The sequence below is a fragment of the Melozone crissalis genome, unplaced genomic scaffold (genome assembly GCF_028551555.1).
Source record: "Melozone crissalis strain CALT ecotype California unplaced genomic scaffold, PUWL_Pcris_2 ptg000026l_1, whole genome shotgun sequence".
Taxonomy (NCBI): domain Eukaryota; kingdom Metazoa; phylum Chordata; class Aves; order Passeriformes; family Passerellidae; genus Melozone; species Melozone crissalis.
Genome location: NW_026535804.1, coordinates 5413417 through 5435023, shown reverse-complemented (window position 1 = coordinate 5435023; position 21607 = coordinate 5413417). Strand labels below are relative to the sequence as shown.

Genomic DNA, 21607 nt, shown 5'->3' with positions numbered 1-21607 from the left:
AAGGAGGAGCAGAAAGATCAGATCTTCAGCCAAGGAATGAGTGACTGGGACTGGAATGAGGACTGGGAGTTCCTGCTGCATGCACCGGCTCTCTCTGGTGGCATCTCGTCTCTGTGGAGTTCAGTTCCACATGTGGAACAAAAAAAGTGGCAGAAATTTATGGAGACAGGGCAGTGCAAGCCAGTGAAAAGGGTTTTGATGGGAAAAGGTGTCTAGAAGTTGTTTTAGGGAGTAGATGCAGCATGGAGTGCTCTGTAGGAAGATCCCAGCACGTCCCTGGATGGGTCTGGCTGGGTTTGGCCTCTGAGGGAGCTGGGGGGACTCAGCCTGGAGAAAAAGAGGTTCTGGGGGGATCATCTCACTTTGACAACTCCCTAAAACAGGAGGCTGTAGATGAATGGAGGTTGATCTATTCTCCAAGGGAAAGGGACAGGGCAAGAGGAAATTATGAGGAGAGGTTTAGATTGGTTAGAGCAAAAGATTTCTTCACAGAAAGTGTGGTCTGGCTCTGGTCCAGGCTGCCCAGGCAAGTACTGGAGTCCCCATCCCTGGAGGGATTTAAAAGATGTGTTGATGTGGTGGCAGACTTGAGAATGCTGGGTTAACAGCTGAGAGTGATGATTTTAGAGATCTATTCCGACCTTAATGATTCCATGAGGTTTTTCCCTCTTTTTTTTTTTGAGCCACAGAGCAGCACAGTGGCATCTGCATAATCCCACTGTGGACCCAGAGAGGTCTGGGGTTGAGAGGGCAGAGGGCTGTGATGACATTTAAAGCTGTCCCCAGCTGCCTGGGGGATGTGACCATCATTCTTGTGTCCTGGCAGCCGCTGGGCCCTTGCTGTGAACCCAAAGCAAAATAAATAGGCTGCTTCTCCCATCCCTCTGCTGCTTGGATCACAACTTTTGATTTTGTCATAAAGCTGCTTGACTTGATTGAGAGTGCCATAATAATGATACTTACTGAGGAGGTTTCATGCAGCATTCTGAAATTGAGGTCCAACGATCCCCATTAATGAGCCTTTTATTGCACCCATCTGGCAGCTGTGGGGATGTCCCTGTCACTGCTGCTGGAGCTGCTCCTTGCTGCCACATCTCTGCACCTCCTCCACCCCAGCACGGCCCTGCAGGGCCCCAAAATCCTCTGGAGCTTGGGGTTTGTGTCACCTGGGCATGGGGCTCTGTCTGCTTTTGTGGATCTCCTCAGGGGAGACTGAGAAATGCTGCCAGGACTTCCCCAGGGAAGGATGCTGTGAGTGTTCCTGTCTCTGCACCAGCTGGATTAACATGTATTTTAAAAAAGGAAAGAAAAAAAAAATCCCTTGTCACTCCTGTAAGTCACAGACACCCTCACTCTCCTTACAGGCTGGCAGCAGCAAGGCTGGGGTTCTGTTTGTGGTGGATAATTCAGGCACTAATGAATCTCTTCTGTTTTATAAACTATCCAGGACTTTTTGTATTCCTGCTGTTAGTCCTCCCTGCTCCCTAGGGACTGCACACAAAGGAAAGTATCTCCTGTTCAGCAAATTGATTTTTATTATTCCTTTAATCATTGTCCACCACAGTGAGGTGACATCTTGGTGTGCATCACCTTGCAGGGGACACCATGGCAGAGTTCCAGGGGCCATGGAGGACCAGGGACTCAAAATACAAATGTGAGGGGTGGATGGTGATGTGAGAAACTTTGAACATCATCTCATTATCCATCTGTAACAGTGAGCAGAGGTGGGAGCTGCTGAGGAGGGACAGAGTCAACGGCAGAGCCTGAAATCTGTGAGTGCAGCTGAGGGGACAGAGCAAACAAAGAGAGAAAAGCAAAACTGGCAGGAATGGCTTTCCTTGGTGTTGCTTGATGCAGGCTGAGGGGTTGCTGGAGATGGTTCATGTTCCCCCAGCAGCATGGGCTGAGGGTCCCTGCTCAGCCACAGCAGCTCTGCTGGATGCTGCACAGAATTCTGCAGTGTCCCCAGCAGCTCCTGGGGCTGACATACATGTCCAGCCATCCAGGCTGTTTTCTGAGCTCATCCTGTGGCACTCCCCCTGGTATCTGGGTGAGGAATCAGCTTTTGTGCTTTCACAGGCCTTGGAGTTGTGTTGATCATGAGTCATGTGTTAAAAGCCCCAAACTGTGCTTGTGCTCTGAGTGCTTCCCTGGGTTCCCAGCTCTCCTCTCCCCTTCTCCCGTGGCTGCCAGGCCCAAACAGAAGCTGGGTGAAGCCATGGAGAGGCTCCTTGTACACAGAATTTGACTCAGCCCCTTGGAAAGAGAGCTCTGGACCAAGCTGAGACATCAGGCTTGTTACTGTTGTCTTGTCTGTGGTCACAGACCCCAAGCTCTGGTGAATGCCCATTTTCACTCCTCTGGCTCCTTTCTTTCCACACCCTGTCCTGAGGGATTGCAAATAAACCCAAATTCACCCCTTGAGGGATTGCAGGGTAAACCCAAATTCACCCCTTGAGGGATTGCAGGGTAAACCCAAATTCACCCCTTGAGGGATGGCAGAGTAAACCCAAATTCACCCCTTGAGGGATGGCAAATAAAGCCAAATTCATCCCTTGAAGGGTTGCAGGTAAACCCAAATTCACCCCTTGAGGGATTGATGATTGATTGATTGATTGATTGATTGATTCACCCCTTGATGGAGTCAGATTCATCTTTCCTCCCCACAATGGGGGACCCCAAAAATACCACACAATTTGTTGCCAAAATCCAGGGGTGCTCCTGTGCCATGTGGTGTTGGTTGTCCACATCCCTCAAATCCCCTTCAGGGGTTGCAGGTAAACCCAAATCCAGCCCTTGAGTGATTGCAGGTAAACCCAAATTCACCCCTTGAGGGGTTGCAGAATGAACCCAAATTCACCCCTTGAGGGATTGCAGGGTAAACCCAAATTCACCCCTTGAGGGATTGCAGGGTAAACCCAAATTCAGCCCTTGAGGGATTGAAGGTAAACCCAAATTCAGCCCTTGAGGGATGGCAGAATGAACCCAAATTCAGCCCTTGAGGGATTGCAGGTAAACCCAAATTCAGCCCTTTTAGGCTCAGGGTGCTCCACAGCCCTGTGTGCAGCTAGCAGAGGGGACACCACAGAGCTGAGGGTGACACAGAGGCTGTCCCAGTGCTGCACACCAACCCTGCCAGCTCCCACAGGACACAGCACACACCTCTGAGGTGCCCACACTCCTGGCTGGCATCTCTGCCCAGACATGCTCTGTACCAGCCCCTGTGACAGCCTGATGGCCATGTGGCATTATAATAGGATTTGCTCCATGTCTATAAACTGTTATCCTAAATATCATCCCAAATCCTTTGATGCCCAGTGACAACCTGTCTCTTTAAATCTTTTCCCCCCTCCTGAATAAAGCAGCGTGCTCTGAAATCGTTGGGAATTCCACGGATCTGCCATGTAATTGGATTATATTTTATATGTCTGCTAAAATAATGCTGGAGCTACATCTCACTCTGACAATGGAGTGACTGGGCCAGAGCAGGGTTCACCCTGGCTGTGTTATAAATAATGCTGCCAAGCTGGTCAGGATTATCAGCACAAGGACTTGTTAGCTTCTTGCAGAGCAGATGCTTAATTAGAGCTGGGGGACACAGATGGGTGCCTAATAAGGGGGAAGGACCCATTTTGGGCTTGGAGAAGCACTGGGGTCAGTTGGGATGGGTTTTTACAGCCTTTTGCTTTATGGTTTGTCCAGCCACTTCTCCTCTTCCCTCTAGTTAGGAGCTCCATTTCCAACTCCAGCATCACCTTTCTGATATGGTGCATATCAGATTTTAGGTGAGATGGATGTCAGGCTGAGGTTGTTACCCAAATTCTCCAAAATCATTGGGATAAATAAAACCCCTAAACCATCTTTTTAGTGTTAGAGAGTTGGGCACTACTTTATTCTTGACCAAGAGGGGTCTGTGTGGCTGACAAAGTTCTGCCCTCCACACAGATGGTGATCCAAAAGTTTTTCACTCATTTATACATTTTTAACAAACGGAGAAATTAATGTTCACTGGTTCTAAGTTACATAATTATCTTCATTAATTGGTATTTTATCTTTTACTGGTTATTGATTTCTCACTCTTCATGCTACTTTGCTCCAAATTCTTTTGTGGTTTTGTCACCTTTTTCTCAGACGGGGAATCTCCAACTTTCCAGGCCTTCATCTTCTCTGTATCTTCTGGTTATTCCAATGTCCTTGAAGCACCATAAATTTAAGATTTCAGATATCCAATCTTCAACTCACTTTGGTTTTGTTTACTGAAGCTTATCAGTGTTAGTTTTAACAAAAGCAAGATTTTGGTGATTTAATCAAAATGACAATAAGGGCCCATGAAGGAACTTCACTAGTGCTGGCTTAAGGTGGGCAATGTCCACAATTAATTAAAACAATTAATTAAAAATTAATTTGAAAAGTTACATCATTTCCAACAAGGTTCAGATACTGCATTTTTTGTTTCCAGGAGCCTGTTCATATTTTGGGAATAACTTTTCCAAAGGCCACACTCAATGGATTATGGTTGGGGCATGACAGATCTGAAGGGATCCCTGGGGGAATAGGAAAAAACCACATTTTAAGGCTACCCAAGGAGGATTTTTCTTTGATGTGGTTTGGTTATTCCTATAGAGGATGTCCACAGGAAGTGAAATTAAAAACTTTTCAAAATTTGAGGTGCTTAGTGACAGAACTGGGGTGTACGCATGATGGTGGGACACAGGAATTGTATTTTTTCAGATTTAAAACCCTTATTCCTGCCCCTTCATGTCCATTTTGGGTATCTAGTTTTGGGTTACCAGCAGAGGGTGGAAATTTTTGGTGTTTGGGGCCATTAATGGTTGATTTCCCTGAGCTCAGCTGATTTCACCCTTGATCCTTGGGTCTGCCATGAGAACCAGAGCTCTCCTCATTTCTGTCTGCGGGGCAGGGGCAGTGCCCAGCACAAAGATCAGATTGCTGGGGCTCCTCCAGCTGGGACATTGGTGGCCTGAGCTGCAGGACCCCACAGTGTCCCCATCATTGGGGTGGTGGTTGCTCTGCTCTCCCAAAAACCAAACTCCTTTTCTCCTGGGAGGCAGCCAAAATCCAGGGTTTAGCCATGGAAACAGTGATCCCACAGCACCATCCAGGCACATGCTGGAAATCCTGATGTTTCAGCCATGCAGGTCTGAAATGTTTCCCCCTGATCCTCCTCTTTTGGAAGCTCAGGATGGCTTTGTGTGGCTCAGGATGGCTTTGTGTGGCTGCTTGCACTGGGCAAGGATCCCAAATTAGATGTCTTAAATAAATGGCAGGAGAAAACATGGCCAGAGAGCCCCTGTCCTGGTTTAGGGCAATTTTGGGAGAAAAACCTCTAAAGAGCTTTCCTCTGGAAAGCAAATTCAAGCAGTCTCTCTACTGGTTGGGGAGAAAGATTTCTGGAAACGAATTGTATTATTCTTCTTCTCCCCCCAGTTTTGCTTTCAGAACCAATCTTAAAAGTGCAAAACTTATTTCTGGGCTGAACAGAAAGGGGATATGAGCAGCACAAAGTCAGCCCAGGACAGCCCCTGCCTGTGCCATCCATCCTGCAGGGAGCAGATGGGGGAGGCTGGCAAATGGAGACTGGTGGGATGGGAGGCGTGAAGTGACAACGGGGTGACAAAGTGACAAAGTGCCACCACCAGCCCAGCCAGGCTGGAGGAGAGCAGGGGATCTGTCCCAGCCCACTTCACCCATTTCACACCTTTTCCCTTGGAGCAACAAATCGCTCCTTTATTCCACTCTGCTTTGCTTGGAAATAGAGTAAAACTTCCCTCTTGTACGGATAAGTTTGTGTTTAAATCCTACATCAAGGTCTGCAGAATCTGGAGCGTGTCGTGTCAGCATTTTGGAAAATGTTGGCCCAGGTCTTGCTGCCTTTTAGAGTAACCTGACAAGTCTGATTATCTCTGCAAGGGGCTAAATTTTGCTCAGGCCTTGATTGAGAGGCGAGGAATGACTTTTGGCTCTCTCGTGAGCAATCTGGAGACACAGAAATAAAATCCTCAAAAGCACTTTTTATCTGTGTGTGTCTCAAAACTAGGGCTTTAGGAATCACAAAAAAGCAAAATAAAATCAAAACATGTTTTCAGGAGTTTGTAGTACAAATTACCCCATTAAAAAGTACCCTGTTTATACAAGGGGAATGAAAAAAAAGACATCACCGGTTTGAGGGAAGCAGTAAGGAAAGTATTCAGCAGTGAGTGATCTTCACTGAATATATTTTCTCTGGGCCACTGTAACTGCAGGAACTTATCAAAAGAAATAGTTATTTTGATCATAAATGTACTGGGTGGCAGGTTTTTCTTGGCATTTATTTGGCTTTAAGATGAACAAAATTTTCCAGTGTGAAAAAGAAAAAAAAATAAAAACCCAAACGCAGAAAGGAAGATAATTAGCGTGCAATAGTTAATGGAGAATTTCAAAGCAAATGAACAGAGCTCATCCCGTCATTCTGAACGGCGTTTGTTTAGCTGAACATATTTTCTGTTTCTGAAAATGAATTTTGCTGCCTAATTCTCACTTTGGTGATGCGTTATCCCCAGTGAACCCCGCAGATGTCCCTGGCTGGTCACTTTGTGTCTCTGGACACTCTTCTGTTAAAGAAAAACTCTTCTGAGTTTAGATTTGGATACTGAAAGTGTGAAGGTGAAGAAGTATAGTTGAATGAGAGATTGATTGTTTAGTATGAAACTTAAAAGAAGAGAAGTTGATGTTACAGTTGGATTTTTTTGTTGGAGTGTTTCTGTAATAAAAATTGAAGAAAGTTATGAGATTAGTAGTTTGGATAAAGGAGATGTATGAGTAGTTAGAAAATAAAAAGTAGGATTTTGGGGGGTTTTTTGTTTGTTTGTTTGTTTTGCAGTACCACGCACTGTTTTGCCCCTATGTCCGTCCTTTTTACCTCACTAAACCCACTGAAACTATTATGTTCCCCTACCAAAATGACAACTTTAAACTGTTGCTTAGTAAATCAGGGGCATTTTGGAAGCTCGATTTACCAGAGGAGTTCCGTTTCCCGCGGCTAATGCTCGCCAAGGAGGAAATTCCGTTTTTACACCGCTGAAAAGCCCCATTATCTGCCCGACTTTCGGTCTGCAGAGCCTGGTTCTCTTTGATGGCCCAGGGACGAGGTCGCTTTGCATCTGTATCCAAACCCATCTGTTTCTTTAGGAGGGAGATTTTCCATTCATCGCTCCGCGCCCACACCCAGCCCGGGCTGCCCCAGCCTTTGTCATGGACTTGCTGCCCATTGGCAACACAATGGCCCCGATGGGGCTCTTTGGCCGGCCTGAGCTGCCCTTTGGGCTTTTAAAAAGCCTTTTTTATCTTCCAGCATCCCGATTTCCTCTGCTCCCGCCGCGGCACCGCAAGGACAGGCGGGCGGAGCGGGGTCAGCAGCCCCGCTCGCCTTTCTGCTGTTGATTTTCGGTGTATAAATAGCAGTACAATGGAGCCTGAGTTATTTTTATCTCTCGCCTTTTAACATCACAAGAGAGTCTGGGAGCACGGTCGGGGAAGGGGAAATTTCGGGGCCGGCCGTGCTCAGATGGGCTCATTGCCTCAGGGTTTGTGATGGGGAAAGGGGGGTTTGGGGCAGTGCTGAGGAATGGGAGCTGGAATTGGCATTAAAATGCCTCCCAAGGTGCTACTGATGGGCATTAAAGAGCAGATTGTCTTTAAGCATGGGAACGATTAAATCTTCGCTATCAGTGTTTTTCTTCCTGGGTATCTTGGGTGGAGAAGGAGTGAAACCTCTGTAGTAAATGCTGAATGCTCTGGCAAATAAGCCCTACCTATTTCCTATACTTGCTGGCACTCCTGAGTGCTTAAAACCATGGGTTGTTTTATCAGCTCGAACTCAAATCATGCAAATGTTATCAGGAAGACAGCAGAGACCTGCCCGAGTGTCTGCCATTATCAGGAATGACTGCAGGACCCCCGTGCCAGGGACCATGCAGCAAAACCCCCCAGACCGCACTGAAATCTGGTTTTTCTGAGCCACATCTGGCTGGGCTGGAGGAGAACACCCGCAGCAGCTCCAGGCCTCCAGCAGAAAGCTCTGCTGGGCAGGAGGATGGATAATCTGCCTTTGGAACGATGCAGCCAGGGCCATCCACCCCCTCTGCAATCAGTTTGTGGGCAGCTTCCCTGGCAGGGTGAAGGTGGAACTGAACTGAGACTCCACCTTGGAGTTAAATTCTCTCTGTTCGATCAATTAGGAACTCTTCTTCCTCTGTGTTGCAAGCCAAAGCTTTATTTTGGGCTTTATTATTTTTTATTATGGGCTCTTGCTCTTTGAGACCCTCCTGGCTGGCACTGGTTGGGCTCAGTTGGCTCTTCTGCTCCTTCCCATGGGATTCCAGTCCCAGAAGGGGTTGGGAAGGAGCTGAGGGGTTGTGTGGAGGAGGAAGAGGACACAGCACACCAGGGGATCCCTGCAGGGCTGCTGGAGACCGGGCTTGGCCTCCTGATCTCCCCAGGCATGAGCCGAGTTCCTCTGCCCATAATGCAGCCAGGAGAATGATCTGTCCCTTCCACTGGTCCTGTACATGAGAATTATGTTTGAGGGCAGGAAGGGGGAAAAAACCAACCAACCAACCAAAAAATTAACCAAAAAACCCCAAACCCAAGGTTGTCAAAATGGGTCTGAGAGAAATGTTCCTGCAAGGACTGACCCAGGTGCTGTGAGCAGAGAAGGGCTGTCCCTCTATCCCTCTATCCCTCTGTCCCTCTGTCCCTCTGCCTCTGGCCAGGCTCCAGAGCCACAGCTGCTCCTTCAGGGAGCTCAGCTGTTGGAACAGCTTCCAGGGGAAAAGGTTGTTTCAATTCACCTGGAGCTCTTCATAGAATTACACTGAGCTCAGCAAAATCTCATTTCAGAATGGTTGGCAAAACTTTTCTCTGAAAGGAGGAGGAACAACATCTGTTCTGACATTCTTAGCCCACTCCAGGTTTCTTTTCTTTACAGTCAGATTTTAAATGTATTATAGTAATGTTTAGAAAGCTTACAAAGGCTCTCATTAGCAATACTAATTGTTGTTTGCTGTCCTCTCCAGTTTTAAATTTTGTTTTACACAAAATACTGTGACTGTGGTTTTTGTCTCCATTTGAGTATTTTTGGTGGCACAGAGAAGCACCCTCCTGACCAGACCAGCTGGGTTAGCCCTGCTTTTCTTGGAATAAATAAGGAAAAAAAATCAGGCCTTTGGTATCCAAAACAAAATATAAAACCATAGAACCTTCCTGCACCACTAAAAATGTCAGGTATCTGTTGACTCCTGAAGTATTTCCTCACTGTTGGAGAACACTGGGGATGAAATGGATCCTTCCAGCTGCTGATTCCTGTGGGCAGGGACCCTGCAGCCAGGGCTGATGTCACATCCAGGCTGTGCAGTGTCCCTTGCTGACATCTTGTCCCCTTCCACAGAATCACAGAATTCACAGAATCGCTGGGTTGGGAGAGACCTTCAGGATCATCCAGTCCAACCCAGCCCCAGCACCTCACCCAAACCCTGGCCCCCAGTGCCACATCCAGGCTTTGTTAAACACACCCAGGGATGGGGACTCCACCACCTCCCTGGGCAGCCATTCCAGAACTTTATCACCCTTTCTGTAAAACACTTTTCCCTGCTATCCAGCCTGTATTTCCCTTGGTGCAGCTTGAGGCTGTGTCCTCTGGTTCTGTCAGTTCCTGCAGAAAGAGCCCAGCCCCAGCTGAGCACAGGCACCTTTCAGGAGCTGTGAGAGTGATGAGGGCAGCCCTGAGTCTCCTTTTCTCCACTTTGTGTCTCCTCTGTGAGCTCAGGCTCCAGCCTTGCTGATTCCACAGCTCCCCTGGGCCACCATGAGATGCTCTTTGGTGCCCTCTCCATCTCAGCCTCCCCAGAGGCTCCTGCATGAGGAGCAAGCCAGGAGAAGCAAAAACAATTTCATTTCAGGAGGATGAAAACATGAGCTGGGCTTTCTCATGCCATGAAACTGCATTTTCCCAGAAGATTCTCCCTCTTTAGAGATGTCTGGGTGTTGCAAGAGCATCCGTGCCAGCCACAGTTCTGATTATGCTTTCAAGGACATTTTAATTTTCATCATCTCTGGGATCCACCGCCAGAATTCTGTTAGTGCTTTGGACTGCCAGATGAGCATCACCCCGTGCTTTCCTTGCTCTCTGAAAATAACATCTTAAACCACATTTGCTGAAGCTGCTCTTCAACAGCTTCTCTCAAATGCCACCAGGGCAGCCCTGTCTGAAGCAATGTGGTGATGACTGGGGCTGCAGTGGTGCCAAAAGGGCTGTCCTGGCAGGGAGGATCCCAAAAGAGCTGTCCTGGCAGGGAGGATCCCAGCTCCAGGCCTGCTGAAAAGGGGAAGATCCACCCTGATAGAGGAGCCCTCCCTGATGAGGTGTTTGGCCCATGACGAGCTCAGCTCAGGGGTTTGTGCCCTGGAACTGTGAATTTACAAGCCCTGTGTCCACAGGATTTGGGCATCTCTGAGCATCATCCTGTGGGTTTTGATAGGGATAAATCTGGCTCTTGGTGGCCCTAGGTTGTACTCTGACCCAGCTGCTGGTTTCAAACATCCCCAGTGGAGGAAGGGAGGTGACCCAGCTTCCCAAGCCACCACCCTCACATCAGGTTTGGCCACCACAGAGGGTGGGTCCCCATGAGCAGAGGAAATGCTGGGAGCAGCACTTTGCTGCTGCTGCTGCAGGTGGGGTGCCCAGAGCAGGGAGGGCAGGGGGGCTCCTGGCACTGTGGCTGCCCCAGAACATTTCCCCAGCGCCAGCAGGACCATCCAGCTTCCACCAATCCCATTTACAATTCCATTTTTAGCAGAATCCCTCGCTGAGGGACAGCATTGCAAGCATTCTGCGGAGCTTGAGTTAACTGCAAGGAGTGTCCTGGCAGAGCAGGAGGCTGGAGAGATGCAAAGTTAATGTATAATCAAACAGACAAATCAAGTGAGCTGCATATGCTTCCCTTGCATCCTTCTCTGCAGTAGTTATGAGATTTAATTACCAGCTCTAAAGCACTTAAAGATTTTCAGGTGGAAACTACTACACAGAGGAAGGAGAGAGCACAAAAGCAGCCTCCATAATTAAGTGCTGCTTTTTTAATTTAATTTTCTCCTTCATTTGATCCTCTCCTAGAATCTTGAAAGCAACAGTCTCAATACCAGCTGTGTTCTTTTGCATTCCCGTTGCATCCACACGATGATCACAACAAGAGGAGCAAACAATAGTTCAGGAGCTCTGTGTGGTGGTGCCAAAGAGAAATGAGCTCTGTGCTGTGCTGCTGATGTCCTGTGGCAGTGTAAAGGTGATGGTGCTCACCCAAATCTTGGAGGAACATTCACCTTTCTAAGTAAAACCAAGAGGTGTGCAGCCCCTTAGCCGAAAAACTGGGATTTTGGAAGGGATTTCACATACCAGCGCACTAAAGGGGTTTGCCAATGAAATATCATAAATAATTTGCATTTGGTAATCCAGATGAGAGCTGTAAAGAGAAAATACAAATAGGCTAAGCTGTAAATTACTGCTGTTCCTCTCTTCCCTCTCTCTCTATTCCCTTGGAAATTAGCCAGTTGCTCTCTGGAATCACTAATTCTTACAGCCTGCCCATGCCAGTTTAACATCAGAAAAACAAGGAGGTTTATTTAGTATTTGTTTCTTTGTTTAACCATCCCTTCTTTCCAAATGTTTTTAAATTAAAACAAAAGTACAGACATTCCAAGAGAGGGATTCCTTGCATGGTGCCTCTTTTACAACCCCAACCCCATTTGGACAGAAAAATGAGAGTGTCATAGGCTGGGCTATTGTGATTATTTGTCAGAAACCACCATGGGACAAGGCAAGGGAGCTGGGGTGATGCTTGGGGTCCTACAATCCTGCTCTGATGGTGCCTTTAGTACATTAGGACACCAAATTTCCTCTCCAGAGAGGCACTGTGGTCTCTGGCATTAGCTGGAAGCTCTGTTTTGGTCCAGATGACATTTATATGACTTGGGTTTTGTGGTTTTATTCCCTTACCCTGATGAGGAGGTGCAGCTTTGGGATGGATGTGGTGCTGCTGCATTGGGCAGACAGGGCTGTGAGTTTTGCAGTGCCAGCCCACAGCCAGCAGGCTGGCCAGGAGCAGGGGAGTGTAGCCATGATATTTTCTGAAAAATCCTTTCCTTAGGATTTTTCCTCCTTAGAAGCTGAGAGACCTCAGGAACAAAATGTAAACAATGGTTATCTGCTGCTGTGGAATGCAACAGGTGCATCTGTGATTGGTCTCATGTGGTTGTTTCTAATTAATGGCCAATCACAGTCAGCTGGCTTGGACTCTCTATCTGAGCCACAAACCTTTTGTTATCATTTCTTCTTTTTCTATTCTTATCTAGCCTTCTGATGGAATCCTTTCTTCTATTCTTTCAGTATAGCTTTAATATAATATATATCATAAAATAATAAATCAAGCTTTCTGAAACATGGAGTCAGATCCTCATCTCTTCCTCATCCTCAGACCCCTGTGAACACCATCACAGGGGAGGCATCAGGGGCACTGGGAGGTTGGAAATGTTCTTGTGCACCTCTCTGGGTTTGGATGGTGAGGGAATGGACATAGCCAAGCACCTCAAAGCTTTCCCTTCCCTCTGCACAGAACCTCAGAATGGTTTGGGTTGGAAGGGGCCTTAAAGCTCAGCTGGTCCCAAACCCTGTCTGCCAGTCCAGAGGAGGAATTTGGGATGATTAAAAGCTCCCTGCTGGAGTGAAAAGGGCCTGAACTTGGATGGGAAAGGCAGTTCTGGAGGGATATCCCTGGGTGTGACTCCTGTGAGCCTTCCTGGCTCATCCCCCTTGGGGGTACAGAGATCTGAATGCTCGAACATGATCACACAGTGGATTCTCAGGGGTATGAGACTGTTGGCATTGTATGCAGAGAATTAGTGTTAATTAAGAGTAATAAGAGACAACAATGGGCTGAAGAAAAGCAGGGAACAGGCTGGATTTTCAGCTGATTCCATCTGTAATTTGGAACACAATTCCTACAGCTCCAGCACAGGCCTTGCACCTGAACCACATCCCTGGCTCCTCCTCTGGTATGATAGATGAGAAATGGGATGGTTGACTCTCATAATTAACAGATAAATATCATGTGTATAGGTTAAGAAAAGTTTCATAGATTTATAATTATGTTGTACCCCCTCACGTGATTATCAAGGGTCAGCTGGGGTTGGGGACATCTGGGAGGGTCAGATTGTCACTGTGGAACACCTGAGCTCCAGTCAGGGTTTGAGGAAGAGATCTCCACACTGGACAGTGAAGAAGGGGTTGGTGGATAGAACTTTGGGAGGGGTTAAAGGGTTAAAAAGGAAAAAAACTTCCATTGTGAGGGCTGAGCACATGGCAGGGAAAATCTTTTGCTCCCGTGCGGTAACTTTTTTCTTTATTCAGTCTTCTGTTGTATTTTTGCTAAGGTTTAACAAACCTTCCTAAACTATGAAAAGTGAGTAGCTATTTGTCACACAGGGGTCACCACATCTGCCTGGGGTCACACCTGAGGAAGGTGAGGCCACCCTGGTTCCCTCCATCCATTTTGTGCATTCCCATTAAATATTGCTTCCCAGCTGTGGTCCATCAGTGCTCAGTGAGATTAACAGTGAGGTTATTGCTTTAAACTCAAGGATATTGGAAGCTTCCAAGGTTTGGTTGCTTTAGAGGAGACCATGCACACATGGGTGAGATCCAATCCTCACCCACCTCTCCAGGGCAGGTTCCAGGCTGCTGCTCCCACCCAAAATGCTGCAGGGATGAATGGGGACACACAGGCTCAGGGCTTCCCAAAACTGCTGTGTAGGGTGGAAAATGCTGCCTGGAAGCAGGAGGAAAGCTGAGCCTTCCAGGTGGATATTCTGAAGGTTAATGTCACATTTTGCTGATCAGAAAAAGCCTCAGACAAGAAAAGTGAGGCTGCAGCCGTCCCCCACTGACAGGGCCACCCTCACCAGCAGGGACAGGGATGGCAGGGGTGTCCCTCTGATCACTCCTGACCTCTGAAGCAGTCCGGATGCTGGGGTTTTCCTGCTCTCATCCTTTCCTTTCCTCCTTTTCCCCCTTCCCTTTTGCAGTGCAATAGAGATCTGGGACTGCTTCCATGTGGAACTGAGCCCTGCTGGGAGCTGGAGGGGAGGGCAGCAGCTCCTGCTGGAAACCCAGACCTGTGCTGGCAGCCCAGGGCTGGCACAGAGCAGATCCCCCTTGGCCATGCCCATCCTCCTTGGAGCTGAAAGGGAACACACTTTTTTCCCCCCACAGCTCCCATTTCCCTGTATTTATCTGCATTTTTTGGGCTTTTTTTTTTTCTATTTTTTTATTTTCTTTTTTTTTTTTTTTTTTTTTTTTTAAGCTGAGCTCCACACGATGAGAAAAATGAGAAAATGGCTCTTTTCTCCTTTTTTCCTCCTTCTCCTTTCTCGACTCGCTGAGCCAGCTGGGGCAATGCCACAATTCAAGGCGTCTGGAGACAGAATCCAGCTCGCTGCCTTGTGATCTGCATGTCAAGGTGAAACTGCAATAAGATAATAATGTCAGTATCCCCAGAAGGCAGGCGGTAAAAGATACTAATTGCATTTCACTGAAGGCTTCAGAAACACTCAGCAGCTGGAAAGCTGAGGAGAATTTTGATGCTATTCTTATAAGGGAAGGTTTTTTTCCCCCCTTGCACTGTTTGTAAATCTATTACAGAACATGGGGAGTGGAAGAGGGGGAAGGGAATGTATAAAACCAGTTAAAGGCTTAATGTTTCCCATTATATTTTGTGAGCTGTAGGTGGTCTAGAGCTTATAAAAATGTAGCACATTCCCTTGTAATCAACCATAATAATTTATTATTATTATTTATTATGATTTGCTGTTATTTTGCACACATAAAGGCCCCTGCCAAGGCAATGAGAGCTCAGCACAAATAGTTAACATTTATTATAGCAGTAGTAATGTTTAAAAATATTAACTAAATAAAATAAAAATAGCAGCTCTAAAAAGCTGAGGACAGCTTTGTTATTGGGAAATAAATGCAGGAAGGCAAATATCTCGCAGAATGGCTGATACTGATTTGAATAAAAACATGTCTGGAGAGGGGGGAAACACATTTCTTGGAAAAACACGGAGAGCTTGGAGTGGAGATCTGCCTGCAGCAGCCAGTTCTGCTGCCAGCTTTGCCCAGCAGGAACGGGAACCCCCTTGCTGGGCAGGATTTTGGACGGAAATGGGGACCCAAAGATGGAGCCCAAATCCACATCAGTGTTCCCCACCCTCTTCCCCATCCTTTGTCTTTGTTTTGCCTGAAATCTTAAATCGCAAAGAGGACAGAAAAGATTTCAGCCTCCCCTTTGTGGCCTCACCAGGGGAATCCTCAGTGCCCTTTGTGCCACTTGGGCTGAAATTGGGAAAATGGGAGCGCTGGGAGAAGGAGAAGCCTCTGATGAGGGGAGAAACCACCTGAAACCAACGGGGAAAAGAATTTTGCTGCAGGTTTACCGCAGGGATGTGTTGGGGACATGGTGCTGTGTAATGCAGTCGTTTATGAGCTGGGGGAAAAAAGAGAATGGGTGAACAGCAAAACTTGCAAATGCCTTTGGTTTGTCAAGAGAAGAGGTGGAAAACATCCCAGGGGTTTTCCCTGATAAAGCCGGAGGGCTGGGCAGCAGAGAGGAGAATGCAAAGCGTGCTGCAGGTGGGAGGGAGCCCATGATGGGTTCCAAATTAGCTGTGAATGTTTGGGAAGGGGGGAGAAGCATCAGCAGAGGCATCCATGTGCAAATCCCCGCTCTGGGGTACGGCCACCACCAGACAAGCAAAGGAAATTTGAGGAAAAATGGGGTTAAAAAGGTTGCTGAGTGTATTCTAATGCCAGCCCATAAATCAGTGCTGAGGTCCTGCCTGGCGTGGCATGTTCCTTTCCAGTCAATCCATCTCAAAAAGATACAGCAGGAATGGAAGGGGTCAGGAGATAGGAAACAAAAATTATTGGAGACACCACAAACCTTGCAGATGAGACTGAAGGATGAGGGGGAACATTTATTTTGGAGATGAGATAAATATGGGAGGATATGATGCCTGCAGATGAAAAAGGAGGCAGTGAGTGGCACGGGGAAGGTAAATCAGGGGCTGGAAGTCACCCTCTTTGGGAGACAGAAACCAGGGAGAACCTGAGGGCACTGGGTGGTTTGAATGGTGCCCTGGGACATCTGCAGCACTGCTGGGGGGTTAACTGCCCTCAGAGAGGCCTGAAAGGGCACCTGGGACCCCAGCGCATCCAGCTCCACAAGTGGAGAGGAGGAACAATCCAGGAGGGTTTGGACCCTTGGACCAAACACCTTGGACTCTTTTGGGGGGGTTATTGGCACTGCCCTGGCACCCCAGAGCTACATTAAACAGAGGAGGAGGGGGCACAGAGACACCCTCCCCTCTTCCCAGGGCACCTGCACCTCTCTGGGGTGAGGAGCATCTGCCTGGTGCTGCTGGGGCTGTTCTGGGTGGTGCTGGGGCTGTTCTGGGTGGTGCTGGGGCTGTTCTGGGTGGTGCAGGGGCTGTTCTGGGTGGTGCTGGAGTTGTTTTGGGTGGTGCTGGAGATGTTCTGGGTGGTGCAGGGGCTGGAGCGGGAGCTCAGTGGGGATGCAGAGGACGCAGGGGATGGGAGTCCAGGTGCCCTGAGCTGCTGCATCTCCAACAGGCCCGAAACCACGGGCACCAGGCTGTGCCCACCAGGCAGGGGCAGGCACCGAGGTGGTCTCTGGTGGAGGATGAGGAGGGATGGAGGCTCGGTGTGAAGGCAGGCAGCTGCAGGATCCCGATGAGGGATGAAAAGCAGGAGGATTATGGGGCTGGTGGAGCTCTTGCTGAGCTTATCTGATCTCCTCTCTGCCCTGTCAGCTCTCCCCCGTGCTCTGGGGCTGCCCTGGGGCCGCTGGGGTGACACAGCCACTGTCACCCCATGGTGTCACCCCACCCCACCCACTGGGGGAGCTTCAAAGGCCAGGTGTGCCTCTCTGGCCCCAAGGCTGCTGTGACTCCTGTGCTGAGCTGGCCATGATGAGCTTGGCTCAGATTAGGCTCTGCTCCTGCCCTGGAGTGCAGGTGGAGCCCCTGGAGCCAGCAGGACGCTGAGTGAGGGCATCCCTGCCCTGGTGCCCTGGGCCAGGGGGCTCCAGCTCCTGCAGCTCTGAGTGATGTAATCACTGAAACAGGCTGGGTGTGCCCTCACAAATGTACAAATCCTGGAGTGTTGGCTCCACTGTGTCACAGACATCTCTTATGAAAAATCCTTTCCTTAGGATTTTTCCTCCTGAGAAGCTCAGAGGCCTCAGGAACAAAATGTAAACAATGGTTATCTGCTGCTGTGGAATGCAACAGGTGCATCTGTGATTGGTCTCATGTGGTTGTTTCTAATTAATGGCCAATCACACTCAGCTGGCTTGGACAGAGAGTCTGAGACAGAGCCTTTGTTATCATTCTTTGCTGTTCTATTGTTAGCTAGCCTTCTGATGAAATCCTTTCTTCTATTCTTTCAGTATAGTTTTAATGTAATATATATCATAAAATAATAAATCAAGCCTTCTGAAACATGGAGTCAGATCCTCGTCTCTTCCCTCATCCTCAGACCCCTGTGAACACCATCACACCCTGGGAGCTGTGGGACGGCTCAGCACAGCCCCTTCCTGCAGCAGCACCCTCAGCAGGGTGACCAGCAGCACTCACACAGGTTTATTTTGTTTTTTCACCTTCTCCCAGAGGAGGAAGTGCATGCAATGGAGTTTCTTGTTTGGGTTCAAGTCAGAGTTTTGAGTTGTTTTTTTTTTTTAATGCTTTAAATACCCTGCTTGTGGTGTGTTTCTGTCAGAGAAAGCCAGGGCAGGGCTGTGCTGAGCCTCTGAAGCAGAAGTGGTGGGTTTTGCTGAGTCTCACTTTCTGCTTTGCTCTAGGTTTGGACTCTCCCAAATCGTTTCTCCTCCAGAGAATCTCTGTTTTCAGCGTGAGAATTTCTGTTTCAGTGGAAAAAACATTGTGAAATGCTGAGTAGTGTGAGTTTGCTTCCCTTGGGAGCACAGCTGGGCTGGTCACAGCTTTCCCCAGTGGCAGTGAGGGGAGCAGGGCTGATGGAGGGTGTGTGACAGTGATCACAAGGGTCTGAGGATGAGAGAAGAGACGAGGATCTGACTCCATGTTTCAGAAGGCTTGATTTATTATTTTATGATATATATTACATTAAAACTATACTAAAAGAATAGAAGAAAGGATTTCATCAGAAGGCTAGCTAACAATAGAACAGCAAAGAATGATAACAAAGGCTCTGTCTCAGACTCTCTGTCCAAGCCAGCTGAGTGTGATTGGCCATTAATTAGAAACAACCACATGAGACCAATCTCAGATGCACCTGTTGCATTCCACAGCAGCAGATAATCATTGTTTACATTTTGTTCCTGAGGCCTCTGAGCTTCTCAGGAGGAAAAATCCTAAGGAAAGGATTTTCCATAAAAGATGTCTGCGACAAGGGGGTGGATGTGGGGCCAGGCAGGTGTGAGTGCACACCCAGAGCTCTGGGGTGAAGATGTGGCAAAGCCTTGGCACCCACAGCCAGGCTCTGAACCCCAGGGGAGAGCAGCCAGCCCTGGGGCTGACAGGAGAGGCTGCCAGAGGGCAAAGCTCCCTGAGAATGAGAGTCAGCAATGTGCCCAGCTCTTTGTGCTGTTTTCAGATCCCTGAAAATGAGAGTCAGCAACGTGCCCAGCTCACTCCAGCGCCCTGAGCAGGGCAGGACCTTCCATCCTTGGAAACCCCCTGAAGCTCAGAGCTGAGAACAGCCCCCCTGTCCTGCTGGAGGTCACGTCACCCATTCTCCATGCCCAGCTCATGCAGACACATTTGTGGTCCCATGGGAACTGTCTGTCTGTCTGTCTCTGCGTTTCTGCCTGACCTGATGCCCTCCAGTGTCCCCAGTGCCAGGGGAGGGTCTCAGGTACCCAGCAGGGATCTGCCCACCCGGCCTGGCCAGAGGTGCTGCAGATCAGGCATCTGGTCAGTGACATTTCATAAAGCACCATGGGAAGGCAGTGAAAACCTGTGGGACCTCTGGGACTCTGGTTTTTGAGGTAGAATAGCACAGTGGAGCCTCTTTGAGGCACTGAAAGAATAAAAAACACAGGCTGCTAAATGGAGGCCCCCACAGGCTCCTGGTCTGGGGATTGTCTGCACTAAACCCACTCTTCACAGATTCACTCCAGGCTGGGGTAATGCCCCTTTTTGACTCCTTATCTGAATCCACCTTCCTTGACTTAGCAACATGGCCATCAAGGTGAGCTGGTTGTGTAGACTGCCTTTAGTCATTGGGAAAAATAGGATAATTCATCCCAGCCTGTGATAAATCAAGTGATTACTCTGGAGGGATCCTTTTTTCTCTTGATTTTAGGTGGAGCTTTTGAGTCCAGATTTAAATGAAGTATCTAAACTTGAAACTCATAGCACAAATCTCCCTGTGAAGGTGGAAACCATTTATGTGTTTATCCACTGCACAATCCCTGTGGGAAAATGGCCTTCAGAGGATCAGGCTCCACTTCATTAGAGGGAAATTCTGAGGCCAGCAAGTCTAACAGGAATGTTCCTCGCTGCAATATTCTGGGTCCCAGTGGCTGAGTCTTATTTGTCCAGGAGTGACCTGAAAATGCTGAGCACCCACAGGGACCATGACCAACCTCAGGCCAGGCTGTCCACGTGTCCATCTGCACCTGAGAATCAGCCCTGGAGGTGTGTCCAGGAAAACCCCAACCTGGCATTCCAGTTCCATGCACAGGCAGATTTTCAAAGGTATTTATTTGCCTAAAGTTGCAAAAAGCAACTTCAGGAAAATAAATAACATTGTACAAGCTTTGGAGGAATTCACAGAAACACCTCAGCTGTTTGATTTTGGAGCCTGACTTCCTAAGGGATGTTGTAACCTCGTGTAGGAACCCTCTTACAGCTCTGGGTACCTTTGGGAATTTTCTGCTGAACGTCAAGTTATTGTCCTGGTGAAAACGTTAGCATTTGGTTTAACAGTAGAGGGTCTTTTGTGGTCTGAATTACAGCAAATTTACTTACAGTTTTCATTATTGGAAAGTTCAGGAGAAGGAATTATCCCACCAGGGAGTGCTGTTTAATTTCTGAGGAATAATTTTCTTGTCCTGATATAAATTTGATTGTAATGACAGGTAATTGTAGCAATAGTATAACAATGATAAACCGTTGTGGAAATGGCAGTATTTTCAGTGCAACTTCATGAAAATCCTTCAGAATGTAAACTAAATTAAACCAGAAATCCAGCTAATAATGGACTTAGTGTTTTATGCCACGTTTTGTTCACTTTTTACTCAATAAAGGCTGAGATAAAAGAGGAGGGACGCTGATTCTGGGTCGTGGCTGATGCAGTATTTGAACTTGGACAAAAACTGAGTATTTGGTCTTAACCTTCTGTTTCATTAGGGTGATTATAATCCACTTAGAGATTATAGAGAGATCTTAAAATGTCAGGAATTGCCTTTTCCTATGTACAGCAGAAGCAGAACAGGGCAAGAAAGGGTTGATGAGGGCTGTGTGCATTGTGGCTTCACAGACATGAGCCCTACCTGCAGTCTGCTCTCTAAAAAAGTGGCAGCACTGCCATTTTAGACTCAAAAAACCACACTTTTTTTTTTTTTAATCCAGAGTCCTTGGTGCTTTGAATCCCTGGTTTTCAGCCCTTTTTTCTCCAGAAGAATCCAGGTTCTTTCTATCTGATTTTGATCTCATTTGGGGCTACAGATAACATCATGTTTTATTTGGACTGAGTGAATACTTTGCTAATCCTTTTCTTTTAGCTTAGGCTTTGCAGCATCATTTCCACCAACTGTTCCCCTTGCTGTGCCCTGAGATCACTGCCATTGCCTGCATTTCAATTTCACACTGGTCTAAATGTCGGGGGCTGAGCTCCGGCGTGCAGAATCGAGCGGAGATTCACATTTTTAAATTAGCAGACAGCGCAAATGAATGACTGGCTCTTCCCTGGGGAAATATTCTGGATCTGCTCAGTACAACAGCCCTGAAAAGGAAGGGGGCTGCTGCTGGTAATGGCACAGCCTTGGCTGGGGCCTGTGCAGCACGGGGAGCTGGGGGTGTTTGCCAGGGCAGGGGGAACGGGCTCCGTGCGCTCCCCCAGGAGAGCAGCGCGGGTGTTTGCACTCACTGCACATCTTGTCTCCCAAGGAAACAATGCAAAAACCAAACCTCTCTGCAGCTCTCACCCCTTGGTTTCTGTCTCACAGTGGGCTCTTCCCATTTTCTAGGTCGGGAAACAGAGGAGCATGAGGAGCAGCAGTGCCCCAGCTCCTCTGCTGTGCTGCCGTGGCTCAGGCACACACGAGCCAAGCACAGCACCAGGATGTGCTTCCCTCTCCTTTAGAGAAGACTTTTATATTTTTCCCCCCGTTTTCCTGAGCGTGGATGTCTTGGTGGCAGCTGGCCAAGCCGGGAAAACAGATCTGTAAAAGGGGTACACAAATAAATAAATAAATAAATAAATAAATGTATAGGTAGGTAG

General features: G+C 47.9%; 1 protein-coding gene across 3 annotated transcripts in view; it reads left to right on the top strand.

The window, feature by feature from the left end:
* SEPTIN9 (septin 9) overlaps positions 1–13387 on the top strand; it is a 334469-nt gene extending 321082 nt beyond the window's left edge. For all 3 annotated transcript variants that reach the window (XM_054278869.1, XM_054278868.1, XM_054278867.1), the window contains exon 12: positions 13365–13387. The gene's annotated coding sequence lies outside the window, so the exon portion shown is untranslated. The remainder of the gene's footprint in view (positions 1–13364) is intronic.
* The last annotated feature ends 8220 nt before the right edge of the window (positions 13388–21607 follow it).